The sequence below is a fragment of the Antechinus flavipes genome, chromosome 3, assembly GCF_016432865.1.
Source record: "Antechinus flavipes isolate AdamAnt ecotype Samford, QLD, Australia chromosome 3, AdamAnt_v2, whole genome shotgun sequence".
Lineage (NCBI taxonomy): Eukaryota > Metazoa > Chordata > Mammalia > Dasyuromorphia > Dasyuridae > Antechinus > Antechinus flavipes.
This window is the reverse complement of record NC_067400.1, coordinates 56,778,872-56,797,287: the sequence shown is the minus strand read 5'-3', so window position 1 is coordinate 56,797,287 and position 18,416 is coordinate 56,778,872. Positions and strand designations below refer to the sequence as shown.

The 18,416-nt window shown below is 33.7% G+C and overlaps 1 pseudogene; it reads right to left on the bottom strand.

Annotated features, from left to right (window-relative positions):
* The window catches only part of LOC127557012 (eukaryotic translation initiation factor 2 subunit 1-like), a 29,345-nt pseudogene extending 20,747 nt beyond the window's left edge, over positions 1–8,598 (bottom strand).
* Positions 8,599–18,416: the final 9,818 nt, after the last annotated feature.

Genomic DNA, 18,416 nt, shown 5'->3' with positions numbered 1-18,416 from the left:
AGGTCAGTGTTCTATAAAGAATTTTTTGAATTTTGTGTATAAAGAAGATGAAGAAATAATAATTTATTAAGTACCTACTATATGTCAGGGATAAATTATTATTCCCATTATATGTCAGAAGCAGCTAGAGGAACAACAGATAGAGTATTGGGCCTAGAATCAGGAAGAATTATCTTCATGAGTTCAAATCTGGCCTTGTGTTAACTGTATAATCCTAGGCTCTTAATCCTCTTTGTAAAATGAGTTACTTAAGGAAATGTCAAACTACTCCAATATCTCTACCAACAAAGCCCCAAATGGAGTAAAAAAGAATCAGACACTACTAAAAAACATGTCAGACATTATCTAAGCACTTTCTAAATTTTATCTCATTTGATATATATTTAAAAGAACTTTTGAAAATGGTTTGAACATTGATATCCTAATTTATACATGATTTTAGTGTTATTTCTATTTAAAGAGTCATTCATGATTATGCATTTTTGTAGAGAAGAGAAGTTAAGATAGCTATTTTGACTTTGTATCATGATTTCTATAATACTGAATATTTGAACAAGAAAAAGTTAACATGACTTGATCATGAAATGTATTGGTGGTATTGGGATAAGAGAAAAATCACTTGTTTAAGTATATATCAGGTAAAGCCAGATCTGGAACTAAAACATAGATCTTAATCTATTTCTTGTGACACTAGTTCAGGTTCACAATTTCAGATTCTTGCTTGACTTTCCATTTTTTTAAGACTTCGTTTCCCATTATGCTTTCCTGGAGAATGTCTGTATTAGAAGAAATTATTGGTACTTTCATTTCCCATGAAAATGAATATGTAGCACAGAGCATTTGTATCATGAGCAAGGAACTCTGATTGGTATATGATTTTACTGAGTGGTTAGAATATTTAAAACACCCTAGAGGCTGGTATTTCACCATCAGTCCAACAGAACAGTCAGTAATATCTAAGGTCATCCCAAATGTACAAGTTTGTTGCCAGACCTAGGAGTCCTGACAGAATATTGTCATGGAGCCATCCAGTACCAATGTTTGCACTAAAAGACTAGCATTGGCTGCCAGAAGCAGAAATATGTAGGATATGTAGCTATAAGGACATAGGAAAGAGGCATTTTCCAGCCTAATTTTTCATTTCAAACCCAAACCCACTAGTATACAAATCTTTAGGGCATTGTCTTTTATGCAGTTGCTTCTATTGTTAGATTCATCCCAATTATTTAATTGCATTTCTATCCAAATTAATACATTGATATTTTATTTGTAGCTACTATATCAAACATTAATGGAAGCTACTATATCAAATATTAATAGAGTCCATTGACTCAATATTGACTGTAGAATTTTCCCAGTTTATTCTGAAATAGGGAACATGAGTTGTATGAGGATACCCATTATAATCCAAAAATAGATCAAGCTGAACTCAGAAGCATGATTCCAAAGTTGAGTAGAAAAGTGTTACAATTAGATGATCCCTAAGGTATCATCCAGTTCTAAAATTACTTGAATATCAATGTAGTGAAGCTCCTGGAATAGCAAAGGAAAATGAAGTTTGCAGAAACCAACAAAGAAGGTTGATAGGTAATCATTGAATGAAGTGGAACACAGTACAATGGGGAGCAGGGAAATAACTAATATTTTCTATTTCCTAATCAGAGATGTGAGCATCTACATTAGAAGGTATAACTTAGCCCACCTATGGAGTCTTGCTCTTATATTGATGATGTAATGCAGCAGTCAGTAGTATATGACTATCCAGATATAAATGAGCTTAATGGTAAAAAAAAAAAAAAAAAAAAGCAAATAAAATGTAGGCAAGGATAAACACTCTGGATTATTAAGTACTATACTGAAATATTATTTGTCTTTCCATTTCTTATTAAATATGGGATCCAACTAAACAAGAATGGCCTAAAGATTCATTTAACCAAAACAAATATTCTTAGTGCTAACTAAAGAGAAATTATTTAGGAGGCAGGGAGGAAAGGGTAACATCAAAGAAGGAGATATCTATTCCCTGTGTTTTTTGCTCTATTTGAAGACAAAAAGACATATTCAGAATCATAGACTCATTGTCTTAGAGTTAGATCTTAATGGGCATCTAATCTAATCTCACTCTAAATCATTTTCTACATAAAGCCTCTAAGATATAAGTAGTAGAAATGTTTGCCCTGGAATAATAAGGGGTGATATTAAGTAATAAATAAGTGCTTTTGTAAGTTCAGAAATAGGTAGCTAAGTGAGGTTGAAATAGTCATAAAATTTCTAACAGAAGGAGAAAGATTAGTCAGGGATGTAACTAAGCAAAGAATTTATATAGAAAGAGAGAAATTCAATGGTCCTTTTAACCAAAAATATAATAATGCTTTGGGATCAAGTGATAGGATGGAGATTAGGCAGATAAGAAAAGACAATTACCGTTGAGAGACAGAAATATTGAGGGATAGATGGATATGGAGTAGGGGACAATGAGACAGATTATAGAGCTAGAGAAGTTTATAAGAGGCTTCATTGTTGTAGACAGGAGAGTCAAATATTTTTGAGCAGGGGAATAACCTGATGGAAAGAATGCTTCAGGAAGATTAATCTGGTAGAATATAATACAAACAAGAAAAACTCTGAATTTTTGGCATTTGATTATTGGTCTAAATTTGAGGTGGAGACTTTTTTGTGTCTTCACCTGTATTTCAAGAATATTTGGGAAATGTATCCTAGTGAAATTAATGTATAATTAACCTAAATATAGAACTAAGCCCTTAGGCATTTACCTCCATAATGTGATGTCAAAACTTAAGGTCTTGTTCTTGGAACTTTTCACCCTGAGTTTCACTCAAGTCCTAGGGGACTGACATGAATACATGTCATTAAGATTGAGCCAAATCCCTAGGGATTCACTACTGAAATGACACTCCATTCTCTTGGAACATTTTATTTAAGAAAATGAGTCTATGAGGGAGGAGAGTTTGATTATTTAAGAGAAAATTATGGCTGGAATGTCACGCAGCAGGTAAATGTAAACCTGAAAAAAATGTAGATTTAGGACATTCCTTTTCATGGGTCTTTTTTTTGCATAAAGGCCAATCCAATTTGGGGCCATCTTGGATTCATTTTGTTAGGTTTCAAAAAATAAATTTGCATTTAATGTGCTATCCACATTATTGCTAAGCCTTAACTTCTGGAATCTCCGTAATGATTTTGTTAATATTAATTTCATGACATTCAAACATTTAAACAATATAAATTAGAAATAATATAACCTGAGAGCAAGAAGCCCAGTTTAGAAGCTGTAGCCATAATTATTACCAATATACTTAGGTGACAGAGATTTTTTTTTAAACTTTCTAGTTTCTTTTTAATTATTCTTTTGAATTTTCTCATTGAGTAATTTAGGAGAATGAATCATCTCTGCTGAAGGACACTCACACTTAAAGAATGGATGTATTCCTTAAAACATTTAAAGAATAAAATGTATTTTTTAGTTATTGAAGTACTGATGGCTAACTGAATTGTGGCCATCCTTGGATTATTTGAAGCATCTCACCTAGTTGTCTAAAAGAGCTAATGTGGTAGAATTTGAAATACCTTGCCATCTTCTAAGTGAGTTTAGAGCTTGAATTTTGTCTTATGAGAGAATGACATTTGACTTTATCTGGCCAAATTTAAATATGCAAATAATGAAAAAGTTTTATGAGGGGAGCCTATTAGAAGCAACTGAGAAGCATAGAAAAACTCACTACAGATTGAGGGAACAACAAAACATAGAGCACATAGATGACCCAGTAGATAGTTCTTTGCCCTTGGTCTCTGGAAGCCCTGATTTTCTGTGTGACTATAGAAAAATCATTTAACTATTCATATCTTCAGTTTCTTCTGCAAATAACCATAATAATATCACCTACATTTCAGGATTTTTGCAAAGATAAAATGAGATAAAACTCTATATAAATACTATTGATGATCATGATAGTAATGATGACTATTTCTGAGAGTAAAACTCCAAAATATCTGCCAGGAACCATAAAGGGAGAACACCTCTCAAGTTAGAGTTCAAATCCTTCTTCAGAAAATTTGAATTTGATTAGCTATATAACTTTGGGAAAGTCACTTAACTTACCAATGTCAGTCTCCTCCTCTATAAACTTTGGGATAATATTTTCTAAGGTTGATATAAAGATCAATTACATAATATACATAAATTGCTTCATAAGTGCTAATGCACTATATAAATGCTAGCTATTATTGTTATCATCACCAAATATTATTATATTTGATGTTTTTTATTATTATAGCTTTTTATTTACAAGTTATATGCATGGGTAATTTTACAGCATTGACAATTGTCAAACCTTTTGTTCCAATTTTTCCCCTCCTTCCCCCTACCCTCTCCCCCAGATGGCAGGTTGACCAATACATGTTAAATATGTTAAAGTATAAATTAAATACAAAATAAGTATACATGTCCAAACAGTTACTTTGCTGTACAAAAAGAATTGTTCTCTGAAATAGTGTACAATTAGTCTGTGAAGGAAATCAAAAATGCAGATGGATAAAAATAGAGGGATTGGGAAGTCTATGTAGTGGTTCATAGTCATCTCCCAGAGTTCTTCCACTGGATGTAGCTGGTTCAATTCATTACTGCTCTACTGGAACTGATTTGGTTCATCTCATTGCTGAAGATGGTCACGTCCATCAAAATTGAGCATCACATAGTATTGCTGTTGAAGTATATAATGATCTCCTGGTCCTGCTCATTTCACTCAACATCAGTTCATGTAAGTCTCTCCAGGCCTCTCTGAAATCATCCTGTTGGTCATTTCTTACAGAACAATAATATTCCATAATATTCATATACCACAATTTATTCAGCCATTTTGCAATTGATGGGCATCCACTCAGTTTCCAGTTTCTGGCCACTACAAAGAGGGCTGTATATTTCACATTTTTTAAAAGGAAAAAAGATGAATGTTCACTCATTGGAATAGACCAGATTGGACTCATGTCAGGTAAGAGGTTTATCTTTTAGATTCAAGTTTAGTGTGAAATGAGACACTTGTCATTAGTTTGATACTTAAGTAAACTAGTTTGCTGGTTTATTGTGGTGAGGGCTGGGGAAGAGACTGTAATCAGTGGTGATAATGCATTTTGATATCTTGAATATAACTTTCTGGTGATGATCATGTCTTTTGAACAGAAACCTTAAAGAGGAGCCTTTGATTCCTAGTGCATTGACTTTTTAACTCAAGTGACCAGGAAAATACCTCAGCAGCCTGAGCCTAGTTTCTTGAATCTTTTAAGGATAAAATATTATAATTTGCATGGGTAAGGCCTTAGGAAAATCTCAGGAACATGACAGGATTTTTTTGGAAATGTTTTTCCCCATTCCATACTCATCCATAGGTTTTTGTTTAAAAACAAACAAACAAAAAATCCCTAGTTGTATTCAATCCTTAAAACTCACAGCTAGGTGGTGCAGTGGATGGAGCACCAGCCCTGAAGTCAGGAAGACCTGAGTTCAAATCTTATCAGAGATACTTAACACTTTCTGGCTGTGTGCCCTTGGGCAAGTCACTTAACCACAATAGTCTCAGCAAAAAAAGAAAAGAAAGAAAGAAAATTCAAGTTATTTCTTGTCTTAACCCTGACTATTGATTTTGTTTGTTAGTCTCATTTTCACTTTCCTGTTGGCAACCAGGCATATTCATGGCTATAAGTAGCAGAAATACTGAGGCTGCTGACCCCCTCATTTATGATAGCCTCAAGGTTAAAAGTCATCTTGCTGTGACATTTATGCTATGCTCCCATATTCTGAGACCCCTAAAGATCTCAAATGATTCATGAAACAGCCTATGCCGATTGATTATTTTAACAGGTTTGTCCGTTACAATCTTCAGTGCCATCCACTAGCTGTGAAAGGCAGTGTGAGACATGATGTTGAGATCTCACCAGTTTTGGCATATTTGGACAGCAAGAACTAAAGTTCCAGTAACCTTGCTCTTGGTTTTTAGATAAAAGTGTATGGCAGTATAGCATAGGATATACTACCATCTGACAGTGAAAGGTGAGATTCAGGTTAAAAAAAAGTTCAATGATAGACTTTCTAGTTCAAAGGATATAGATATTTTAGTCACTTTTTTGCATAATTCCAAATTGCTTATCCAAATTATTGTATCACTCTACAGCTCCACCAACAATGTATTAATATGGCTACTTATCCACAATCCCTTCCACATTAATTATTGCTATTCTTTGGTCATATTTTCCAATTTACAGGATATGAGATAATATCTAAGGGCTGTTTCTAGTTAGGTAGTTCCTAGTTCTGCTCTTATTATTAGTCATTTGGAACATTTTTAATGTATCTGTGAATACTTTGCAGTTTTTTTGAAAACCACTTGTTCATATACTTTTATGATTTATCAGTTGGAAAATGGTTATCAGTCATATATATACATCCACACATACAAATATACACATACACACCATACTGAAATATTTTTATATATCTTTGATACCAAACCTTATCAGAGAAATTTAATAGAAACATTTTTCCCCCTATTCAGCTTCTTCCTTTTTTATCCTAGATGCATTAATGTTATCTGTGCAGGAGCTTTTCAGTTTCAGATTCCCTCTTTTGCCACAACACAGTATTATGTTACTTCATTTACATTTTTATTTTTTTAAGGTGGCCCTCTTGTCACTGCCTCTCTTTCCCTTACCCCTAATCCTTTCTTATAATTTGATATACCCTTTTCTCTCTTTCCCTTCAGCTAGTCCTATTCCTTAACTTTTCAATTTCATTTTTGTGCCCCTTTCCAAAAAGAATTGCTCTCATTGTTATCATTATGTGTCTTTATTTCTGCTTAGAGTTTTATTCCCTTATTCATGACTCATATAATTATTTGGTTTTTCTCTTTTCACTGTATTTTTCATGAGATCAAAATTTCCAGGGCCTCAATTTTAGGCTCTCTCCTCTCAGCACTTTCAGTCTTGTAGCAATATAGCATAGAGGAAAAGATTTTCCTTTTCCATTGTATCTCACTTCTACAATGATAGCAATTATTGCTGATGTCAGAGAGGATACTGCTCTATGATAGCAGCCTTTCCCCATTACATCTGGGATTAAGCAGTCTACCTATGATCTTTATTCTCTTTATTAACCATTTTTTCCTACATTTGCCTGGAAATCTCCCATTCTCTATGTTCTCATGCTCCTACAGGTGCCAGTTGCCCCAGTTTCTCCCCTTCTAGGACAAGTAGTCACTTGAAGCATCATATCTTCCAGGCTTCATCTGGCATAAGATTTTCACCTCTACTGGCCAACCATCTTCCTTCACCCTTAAAAGTTTTCATTCCCTTCCATCTTCAAAGTAAGACCTCTTTAAATTCTTCTCCTTTTCTATTCCCTCCCCCCACTTTCTCCTCACCCACTTCCTTGAAGGCTTTTCTCTTTTAGTGATCACACTGTTCATATTTGCATCACTAACCCTTGATGTGATTCTATTGCATCATGCCCTCCTCTTTACTCCCCATTCCCTTCTTCCCATTTTGTCTACCCTCCCAAGTTGTAATGCATTCCTCCATATGTGAAAAAAATTCACCTATAGGCATAGCATCAGTGGAAATAGGCTCTGTCTAAATTCTTCTTTCTTACCTCTACTAGATTTCTATCTTCAGCCTTATCTTCTTATGTACATTTAGAAAGCAATTTCTGACTGATCTCTGTTGTCATTATTGCCATTACTATCCTTCTCGGATGCATTTATTCACTTTTCCTACTTTTCTGTTGTTTGGGCTGTTCAAAAGACGAATAATGTTTTCACTTCTGGGTTTTCTTCTAAAAGTGTTTCAAACTTTTCATTATTATTAAATACCCATCTTTTATTCTATGTAATCAAGCTCAGATTAGTAGGATGTCATCATCATCCCCTGAGCTCCACTGCTCTTTACAACACATAGTTCTATTCCTCCTCCATATTCTGTGATTGTAAGATTATTTTGTGTAATTCAAATATTCTCTCCTTTGTTTTTGAAGATATTTGTATTTGAGGTATTAAATCTTCATCCTTCATTTTGCTATATATACATATGTATATGTGTGTGTATTTATAATCATTTACTAAATTTGAAAGCCCTATTTTCTTCTGTTATTATTATTTTTTATTTTATTGATTTTTCTGTTTATTTTCAAGGACTTTTGAATTTTCTTCTTCCTTCAACCTTTTAACTCTTTCCTTGGATATACTTCTAAAAATTTTTCCTTTTTGTTCACTTCCTGATTTTTCTTCTCTCTGATAGAAGTTTCATTGAGTGCTGGATCTCAAAGTATCTCAGACTCATCCTACTTTATGCAGTTCAGTTGACCAGCTTAAGCCTTTGCCTCAAGTGAAATTTGAAAGATCACAGCTGGCCCTGACTGGATTTTGTGGTCTTTCCCTCAGAGTTGGTGGAGTGCTGCATAGCTCCACATCCTACTTCTAGGTGTTCTAATCCAGAAGTTGGGGGCTCTGTAACACTGCAGCCCCCAGTATATTTTGCTCTTGAAGGTTTGTGACTAAATTCTCTGTTAAGGTTCAAGTAACCTCCATACTCCATGGCACTGGAAAGAAGGAGAGGAAATAATTTTTTGATATTAGCTTGTGTTGTGTTCTGAGTCTACTAATGCAACCTACTAGTGGTATGCAAGGTGGGAGAGGAGTGCTGAGGGTACTCAAGATCAGTGAATATTAGTTTCAGATTTTGGGATTGTTGTTATTGTTATTATATCCTACTTTTTGGATTCTGATTATGTTCATGAAAATAGCTTGATTTTTGGAGCATAATTCCTGTTTCAGAGGGGATTTAGAGATTATAAGTATCAGAGAAAAAGGATTGGTAAGTTTTTTGTTGTTCAAGTGTTTTCTTCCTTGAATGACGTGGGGACTGATACTGGTTTTGACTTAAATAGGGAAGCTTAATAGCTAGTTTGGAATAAATTATTCTTGAGTCTCTCAGTTGTGGAAGACATGATTCACCTAGATGAGATTCAGAATTATTTCTGGTCATATAGTTTGGGTGTTGGGGGAAATAAAAATCCTTCATAAGGTGCTTTCAAATATCAGTTCCACCTTGTATTTATTATTTATGAGACTTGAGTTGAGGATAAGGATAGCACTTTAAATGCCTACTGTGTGTAAAACACTGTGCTAAAGATTTTGCAAATGTCATCTCACTTGATTCTCTCTACTATACAGGGAAACAGGTGCTATCCATATCCCTATTTGAGGAAATTGAGGCAGATGGTAATTAAGTGTATTGTCCAGGGTCATACAGCTAGAAAAGCATTTGAAGCTAGATTTGAACTCATTTTTCTGACACTAAACCTAGAGGTCTCTTTTCTGTACCACTTAGCTTCCTGATTAGAGGTTATCTAATACAATATTGTCTTTTTACAAACTAGAAAGCCACAAACCTGTGAGGGAAAAAAAATGGCTTACCCTAGGTCTCATAAATAATAAATAAGAAATGAAAGGTAGGAAGGAAGGGGAGAAAGAAGGAAGGGGAAAAGGAAGGGGGAAAGGAAGGAAAGAAGTGAGGAAGGAAGGAAGTTAGAAAAGAAGGAAGGAAGGGGAAAAGAAGAAAAAAGGAAGGAAAGAAGGAGAAAGGAAGGAAAGAAGGACATGAAATATGTTTTTATAAAAAATTCCTATGGACTATATGGAGAAATGTGTCTTTTAGAACACTGGAGACACTGAGAAAGAGGTTGATTCACACAGCAGGGGAAAAAATAAGGGGAAGATATTTTGTTTCTGCCACATTTAATTTAAGAAGTCACTGTCATATATAGGAGTCTGGAAGAAATTATAGATCTAGTATTAGGTGGAAAAGACAGGACTATGGATCCATACACATTTAAATGATGATCAGAAATGAGCAGTCTGAGTAAGTATCCAAAGAAATGATTGAGACTAAATCCTGAGCCTGGAACTACATTCTCAATCTGCTGGATGGGACAAAAAGAGAGAATGGGAAAAGAAATGATTCAACAATTATTCGAATTCAAAAAATTATATATTGAGTCCTGAACCTTGGAATCTTAGGCCAAAATGAAACTTTATCGTAATGGATCTATGTCATCAAATTAATCATTTTGAATTTAGTATATATAACTTGAATAAGAAACAAAATAGGTCATTTCCCCTTCAATTAAAATTCATTTCTAAACTAACTTAACACTGTTCCTATGTGCTTTTAAAGATGTCTAGATTTTCTATTTATAAAATGAATTTCAAATAAAACTTCATGATAAGAAGCCCAAAAAATTTGATCTATTATAAATATGCCATATTCAAATACTTAGACTGTATCATGTGCCACCTGTATATCAATGAGTTATTGACATCACAACATAGTATATCAATGAGCCAAGTTTTAATGGGTTCCCTTATTTGTAGCTAACATAATAACATCTAATAGCTTTTTTGGAGTTGTTACAGTGTATTCTGAAAATATTTAATATTCCAAATAGGTTTTTTTTAAATTCATCTGCACTGAAGCAAAAAGTTTGCCCATGTAGTCACCATACATTGTGCCTGAGAGGCTTATTTCCCCACCCAGATTTCCTTTTTCCTCAAGAGATTCAAAGTTTCAATTAAGCTAATTCATTAAGACAAAAAAGTATATGAATTTCTCAGAATTTCTAAGTATTTGATTTTCTACTGGGCTTATACACCAAAGAGATACTAAAGAATGGAAAGAGACCTGTATGTGCCAAAATGTTTGTGGCAGCCCTGTTTTTGTAGTTGCTAGAAGCTGGAAAATGAATGGATGCCCATCAATTGGAGAATGGCTGGGTAAATTGTGGTATATGAATGTTATGGAATATTATTGTTCTGTAAGAAGTGACCAGCAGGATGAATACAGAGAGGCTTGGAGAGACTTACATGAACTGATGCTAAGTGAAATGAGCAGAACCAGGAGATCATTATATACCTCAACAATGATACTGTTTGAGGATGTATTCTGATGGAAGTGGATCTCTTCGATAAAGAGAGCTAATTCAGTTTCAATTGATTGAGGATGGGCAGAAGCAGCTACACCAAAGAAAGAACACTGGGAGATGAATATAAACTGCTTTCATTTTTGTTTTTCTTCCCGGGTTATTTATACCTTCTGAATTAAATTTTCCCTGTGCAACAAGAAAACTGTTCGGTTCTGCACACGTATATTGTATCCAGGATATACTGTAACCTATTCAACATTTAAAGGATTGCTTGCCATCTGGGGGAGGGGGTGGAGGGAGGGAGGGGAAAAATCGGAACAGAAGTGAATGCAAGGAATAATGTTGTAAAAAATTACCCTGGCATGAGTTCTATCAACAAAAAGTTATTTTTAAAAAACCTATATATAAAAAAGTATTTTATTTTGTTATTCTTTACTAAAATTTAACTTTTATTGTAATAATTTCTGCATCACCCCTTACCCAAAATATCATTTAATTCCCCTGTACTTATTGCCCTGTTGCAAACCAATCTTAAAAATGAGATTGTATCCAATTCTTTAAGCAGTTTAATGATATCTGGCATGACCTTACTTAGTGTTAGATTTCTGACATAAGTTAGAACTAACATAAAATGAATTGCTTCTGGTAAAAAGTCACAGAACTCTTCAGATGTGAAACCTTAGCTTTGAAAGTCATTACTGGTGTCCTGAGTTTTACATTTTAGATGATTAATTTCTTGGACATTTTCCAATGACTTTTATAATATGTCATAAATAGGTTGCTATCTGCATTGGTGGAGACAAAGCCAACATCATAGAGAGAGTTTGTCCATAATATTGAAATCAAAGATCCTGCACATAATTATATAATTTATTGAGAATGTGAGGGAGAAAATAACTTTATTAAGATGTAGTTATGAACTCCTAAAATAAAATTAGGGTCAATGAGTTGAGAGGAGGTGAGTTAGTTTTATTTCTTATGAAATTAGCCCAATATATACATGTAAACTGCACTGTTTGAAAATGTTTGTCACTGTTATACAGACTACTTTTCTTGTCTAAACATGTCATTCTGTACAGGGAAAGATGCTCACTTTTTTCCTACCAGATAAAGTAATGTCAATTATGATAAAAGACTCAAAAGCTAGAAAAGAAATAGAAAGACAGGTAAGTCATCATCTTGTTCCTTTCCTTTCAGAAGTTGATTTAGCTTTGAAAATCCTTTTGACCATAAAGAAATCTTCAGAGTCATTTCAATTTCATATCTTCTTGAGGACAAATGAGAAATAACACAGTATCCTAGAGAAAATGAATATATGGTGATTCTTATCCAGTTTTTTTTACATAAAATTATTTTTGCTCAGAAATGTTGCTTAATAAAAATATTATCCAAAAGCCATTTGGAAAAGCAGCACAGCACAGTGGCTATAGTGTACTTCTTAGGGTAAAGACCTTCCTCTGACCTTTAAAAGCTGACTGATTGGAAATTATTTAATCTCTCTCTGGTTCAGACAACTATCTATGAGAGTCTAGAGAGGTCCTAAATAATGTAAAAAAAAAAAAAAGAAATCCCCCAAAGTGGATTAATTATTGGAATTTTCACTGCATGTTTCATTGGGTTGGAACCAATAGCTATATTTTACTTAATTATAACTTCAAATAGTGTGACTTTGAATTCACAGGACCACTTCACAGCATTCATTATTAGCATTAATTGGGACCTACTTGGATGAAGTTATTGAAAGGTTTTGACTTATAGGTAGGGGGGTAGTTCTGACATTAAAAAAAAATCACAAAATGTTGATAGAATACCCCTGATTGCTACTTTGCCAAGAATTGCTGTGTTTTGCTAAGTTAGAATAGGAATAGAGAATGGATCCATAATTTCAATCATGTAAGGAGTTGCAAGTAAGGAATTTCCTTTACCAAATTTCCTAGATCCTCATGCCATGGATAGTTTTGATCTTTCAGCTATTACTTATTTCTGTTGACTGCTCTCATCTTCCTGCAAGACAATAAACAAACAAACAAAAAACCAAAACCCTTGTGAAATTCTCTTGAAATGAATTCTTTCTCTATAAAAAAAGATGCCAATGCTTGAACACAGGGACTCTTGTTCTCTTGGAAATTCTATAATTCAGATTACTGATGAGGGTAATTTTTAGGACTGCTTATCTCTAGTTTATGAGAAAGAAAGCCAAGATAAACCTAGAAAGTATACTGAAACGACATCATTTTGCCAATAAAGGTTTATATAGTCAAAGTTGTATGGTTTTTTTTTTTTCCCATAGCAGTGCATGATTGTAAGAGTTGTATCATAAGGAAAGCTCAGTGTTATAGGGACTTTTGAAAGTCCCTGGCATAGCGAGGAGGTCAAATCAGCCAATATTTTAAAATTTAATTTATAATAATTACTAGAAGCTCAAATATTGAAGCTGAAGCTTAAAAATTTTAAAATCCCTATGATGAGGAGCTAACAAAAAAAACACTGGATGTTGGGAAAAATTGAAGGTAAAAAGAAAAGGGGAAGGCAAAGGTTGAGATATATAGATAATGTCATGGAAAATTATTATTTTATAAATAAATTACAAATTATTATATATGGGCTTGTAGAGACTTTGAGAGATAGTGGAACATAGAAAAGCCTGCTCTGCCCTGGTCCATGGGGTCATGAAGAGTTGGACATAACTGATGACCGAACATAGCAGCAACAAAAGTCTCTAGCACTGGTTCAGTAAAAGAAAAAGTCAGGACTAGCTCCCCTCTCAGGACTAGCTTCTCTTTCAGGCTTATGTGGGCAAGCTCAGTCTCCTTATGATGTGATTCTCTCATAGTAAACATTTCTGGGTGTAACTAATTGGTATAGTGGTTAGAGAACCAGCCCTGAAATCAGGAGGACCTCTGTACAAATCTGACCTCCAGACACTTAACATTACCCATCTGTGTGACCCAAGGCGTCATTTAACCCTAATTACTTTAGAAAAAAAAAAAAGAAAAAAAATAATTCTGCTCCTTTGCATGTATAGGGCAGGATGTTGTAGTGAAATATCCATTTCTTTTCCTTCCTCTATCATCCTACATCTTGCTGCATTCTTTTGGTTTTGAAGTCCAAAGAAGAAACATTTAAAGGACCCAAAAGGTTGAATTTTTGCATAATATGCTATCATTAATTAAGCTAGAATAAATCTTCCCCTACCTCTGGCTCTTAGATGCCAATCATCTTATTCTCATGTACCAAGCAGAGTAGTCTCCTAAATCTTTTCAGCAAGGGAATAGGGTCAATATCTTCCATGGTACATTCTTCTTTTGATAAGTTATACCCTGTAACTCAAGTTTATTTGGAAATATCAAATAATCAGAGGTTCCTTTGAATAACTGCTATCATATTTATAATAAGACATGCTTAATATTTCATCTTAAAGGTTATTATATTTTTCTCTGATGTGCATTCATCTTGTTTCTTTAATAGGATTCATGAGTTCACAAAGAACAAAGAGAGTGTGCTAAGCTTTTCTAGATCTTCCACAGCAAATGATCCAAATCCTGGATGCTTAATGAATAAACAATTAAAATTTCCTGAATTGAATTGAGTAATAAAGTGAAGAACAGTTCAGAGGAAGGAAATTGGTATTATCCAGTTCTTGAACGTTCCTTACTTCTATATCTATTTATTTATTAACATATTTATGTATCTAACTAGCTATCTACTTTTTTATCCACTTTATCTATCCATCTCTAATCTATCTATCTAGTTAACTATTTATCTATTTGCAAGGAGGGAGTCCCTTCCGGTGTATATACTTGGTGACCAGAATTTAAATTTATATCATTGAACTTTGGAGGGAAAAATTATGGAGTAGAATTCAGAATATCTAATTTTCCTTTCTTCTTCATGATTATATATTCCTAATGTAAATACATATACACACATTCTCATACTCATGTTTGTGTAACTCTGTGTGTGTGTATATGAAAAATTTTCTGGCTAATATAATGTCTCCCTTTTACTACCATAAAAACATTAGATTTGCATATTTTATTAACTTTAGATCCAAAATTTTGAGTGTGAAGAAATATAGGAAATTCATACCTTTTTGGGATTCTTTTATTTATTATTGTCAAACACCTTTGATATCCTTATATGTATCCACAAGTTTTGTCCACTTGAGTATCTCCTTAAAGCCCTTCAATAATTTTCAGACAGCCAATATTTAAAAAAAAATCAGGGGGAATCACTCTTGCCTTAAGTTTTTGCCACACCTAGTTTCATCAGATGGAAGTAAATTGTCATTTTGTTCCTATCAGCAAAGTTTCATTAAGCTCAAGAGGAATGTAGTTATTAATTGTAGGGGAATATTATATACTTCAAATGAGTAAATTCAAGGAGGTACATTTCAGAGGTCTCTGAATCTTTGAGGATCTCTTATTTGTTTACTGCCTTTAACATCCCCTCTTTTATCTTTTTCCTATATGCCTCAGGTTAAAACAGTCTCTTTGCCCTTCTTCAAGTTTTAAGTTCTTAATTTTCTGTTGCTATTCACCTTTTGGCCCCATTTATTTTCTCTGAGTATAATCAGCTTTTTTGTTGAAATTCAATCCTCTTTCACTAGGACTCCTAGTTCAATTCCCTTGATGCCACTTTTCCCCATGCCTACCCCACCCTAGAGCAGCTGGTATAGGTAAACAAACCTCAATAGTCTTGCAAATGAAAGGTAAGCAGATGAGAGAAGAAAAATGGATGAAATGAAATATCGAGGAAGGATGAGATCCATTGACCCATTCGTCCAGGGCATCTATGGCATATTCCGGGCTTCCTCAGACAGCTGGTAAATATCTAATCTTTTCATCAAAAAGAAAATGGCTGATGTTTAGAGAGAGAAACATTGGTAGGAAACAAATGTGTTGCTATAGTCATCCTATAAAAGTGATCTCTTCTTGTGAATAAAATATAGGCAACAACATACAGAAGATTAATAATTTATAAATTCATTTTAAGCCATTTCTTGTATGATTTCAATCCTGTTGTCTTTAATCTAAATTCTCTGCAGTAGCTTTAGTTTGGGGACATCTAAATAAATTGACCTTTTAAAAACCGAATGATAGTTATTTATTATTTTTAAATGATAACTACTTTGGTCTAATACATTCCCTTTTACAGCTACTTCGCAAAATTTGAATTTTATGTAGCTTAGTTTCAAATACTGAGTATTTTTTGGGGGTAAGAAATCAATCTTTAACTAAGCATTCGCTAATTTTATGTAGTATATTTCTTCTTTATGTTCTGCTGTGAAAGGTAAGACAAAGAGCCAAATGGGCACAATTTGAGGTTGCATTTCATAAATACCAAGATCTACAATATCATTCCACCATTTCAGGAATGATGAAAGTAGCTAGTTTCTGATTTTTTAAAAAGCATTTCTTTCTCTTGCCTAGCTATCCTTTCCAGTTAAATGTTAAAATGTGGGGAACCTATAAGGAAAGATAAGCTTTTTTTCCTTTTGTAGGCAGGATTCATATTTTAAGAACCATAATTAACTAATCAAAACAATTGGAAATTTATATAAGAAATTTTTAAAAACTAAGAAATCAGTATTTTTAATATTTTTCAGAAACTGTGGAAAAAACACACAAACTAAAAAAAATTTGGAGAACTCAAATGAGTAGCTATTTTAGAAAATGTGTATGTGTATTGTGTGTTTGTGTGTGTGTGTTTCATCAAAGCACTAGATATGTGAATATTTCTCTATGTGAAGCACAGGGAAATCACTGTTTCTAAGCTGTTACAGTATAAGGTATTGTTCTTGGAACAGGGCACAAAAAAATTTTGCTATGCATTTTTCCACTTTTGTCTTATTCATACTCCTTTGCATGACTTGACAGTGAATTCCTTTAAATGTTTGGTTTGGATAATTACTTCTAGTTAGAATTGCACTACATAGGCAAGAATCTATTATTATGCTAGCTCACCCTTATCCTTTGCCATCATTTCACAAATTTATTTATAATATTTTGTGCAAGAAGGGCTAGAGGGATCATATGAATCAGCCACCTCATTTTAAAGAAGTTTTGTCTCTGCCATATTCCAATACTTTCAAAAAGCTTGATTTAGAAAGAAAAAAGAACTATATATCCTTAAAGTGAGTGAAGTTACTTACTCACCTTAGTGATATTGAAAAAGTTGCATTGCTCTAGAGGATGCAACATTATAGTTAGGTGAAAGAATACTCAGGCAATTGTGGGACAGAGCAGGTGCTTATTAAATGCTTGTGAATGGATGGATGAATAAGTTGAATGAAGATGCCCATGGTCACATAGGTGATCAAGAAAAACCTGGAGATGTTCATGCTATTGAGATCCTCTCCATATAGCCCTTCTACTATAGATCCAAATAATATATGACATGCTTGGTCTATTCTAGAGAGAACTCTGCGATGATCAAGGCTCATCCAAGTACATTATTCCCCAATTAGCAAATGTTAAATTATCCTAGTAGTCTCTGTGATAATGAAGGAAAAGGAATAGTGTTCAAATATTTGTACATGTATGTCTTGAGCTAGTCAATCAACAAATCAATCAATCAATCATTCTGAAAGGTTTATTAAATACTTACTGAGTGCAGGGAAGTAATGGGGATATCTAGTGAGGGGGAAAAAAAAACGCCTTCCTTCAAGAAGTGGGCAGTCCAATAGAAGAGTTATATAAATAACCAGGCATATACAAGACATATTTAACCTAGATTGAAGGTCATCTGAAAGTTGAAAACATCAGTTGGAGGGCTGGGAAAGCTAACTTGTATGATATAAGTTTTGAGCTGAATCATGAAGAAAAGGAAAGAAAATTAGGAGTGAAAATGAGGGGGCACAACATTACTAGGATGGATAAGAGTCCACAAAAATACATGAAGACTGGATTTGGAGTGTTAGGAGGAGGATAAATAATTAGTCCAATGGCTCTCTTCAACAATGAGATGATTCAAACCAGTTCCAATTATTCAATGATGAAGAGAGCCATCTGTACCCAGAGAGAGGACTGTGGGAACTGAGTGTAGATCACAACATAACATTTTCATTCTTCTTGTTGTTTACTTGCATTTTATTTTGCTTCTCTTTTTTTTCTTGTGTGGCACGATAATTGTATAAATATGTATATATTGGATTTAACATATATTGAACTATTTGCCATCTAGAGGAGGGAGTGGGGGAAGGAACGTGGAAATTGGAACACAGTTTTGCAAGGGCTAATGTTGAAGAATTACCCGTGCATATGTTTTGAAAATAAAAAGCTTTAATAATAAAAAAAAGTTCAGTATAGCTGGATCATAGTGTGTGAGAAGAGAAGCAAAGTATGAAATAGAATGGAAACATAGGAAAGGGCTAGATCATGAACAGATTTATATGCCTAAGAGGGACTTAATATGAGGTCCTCTCCCAGAC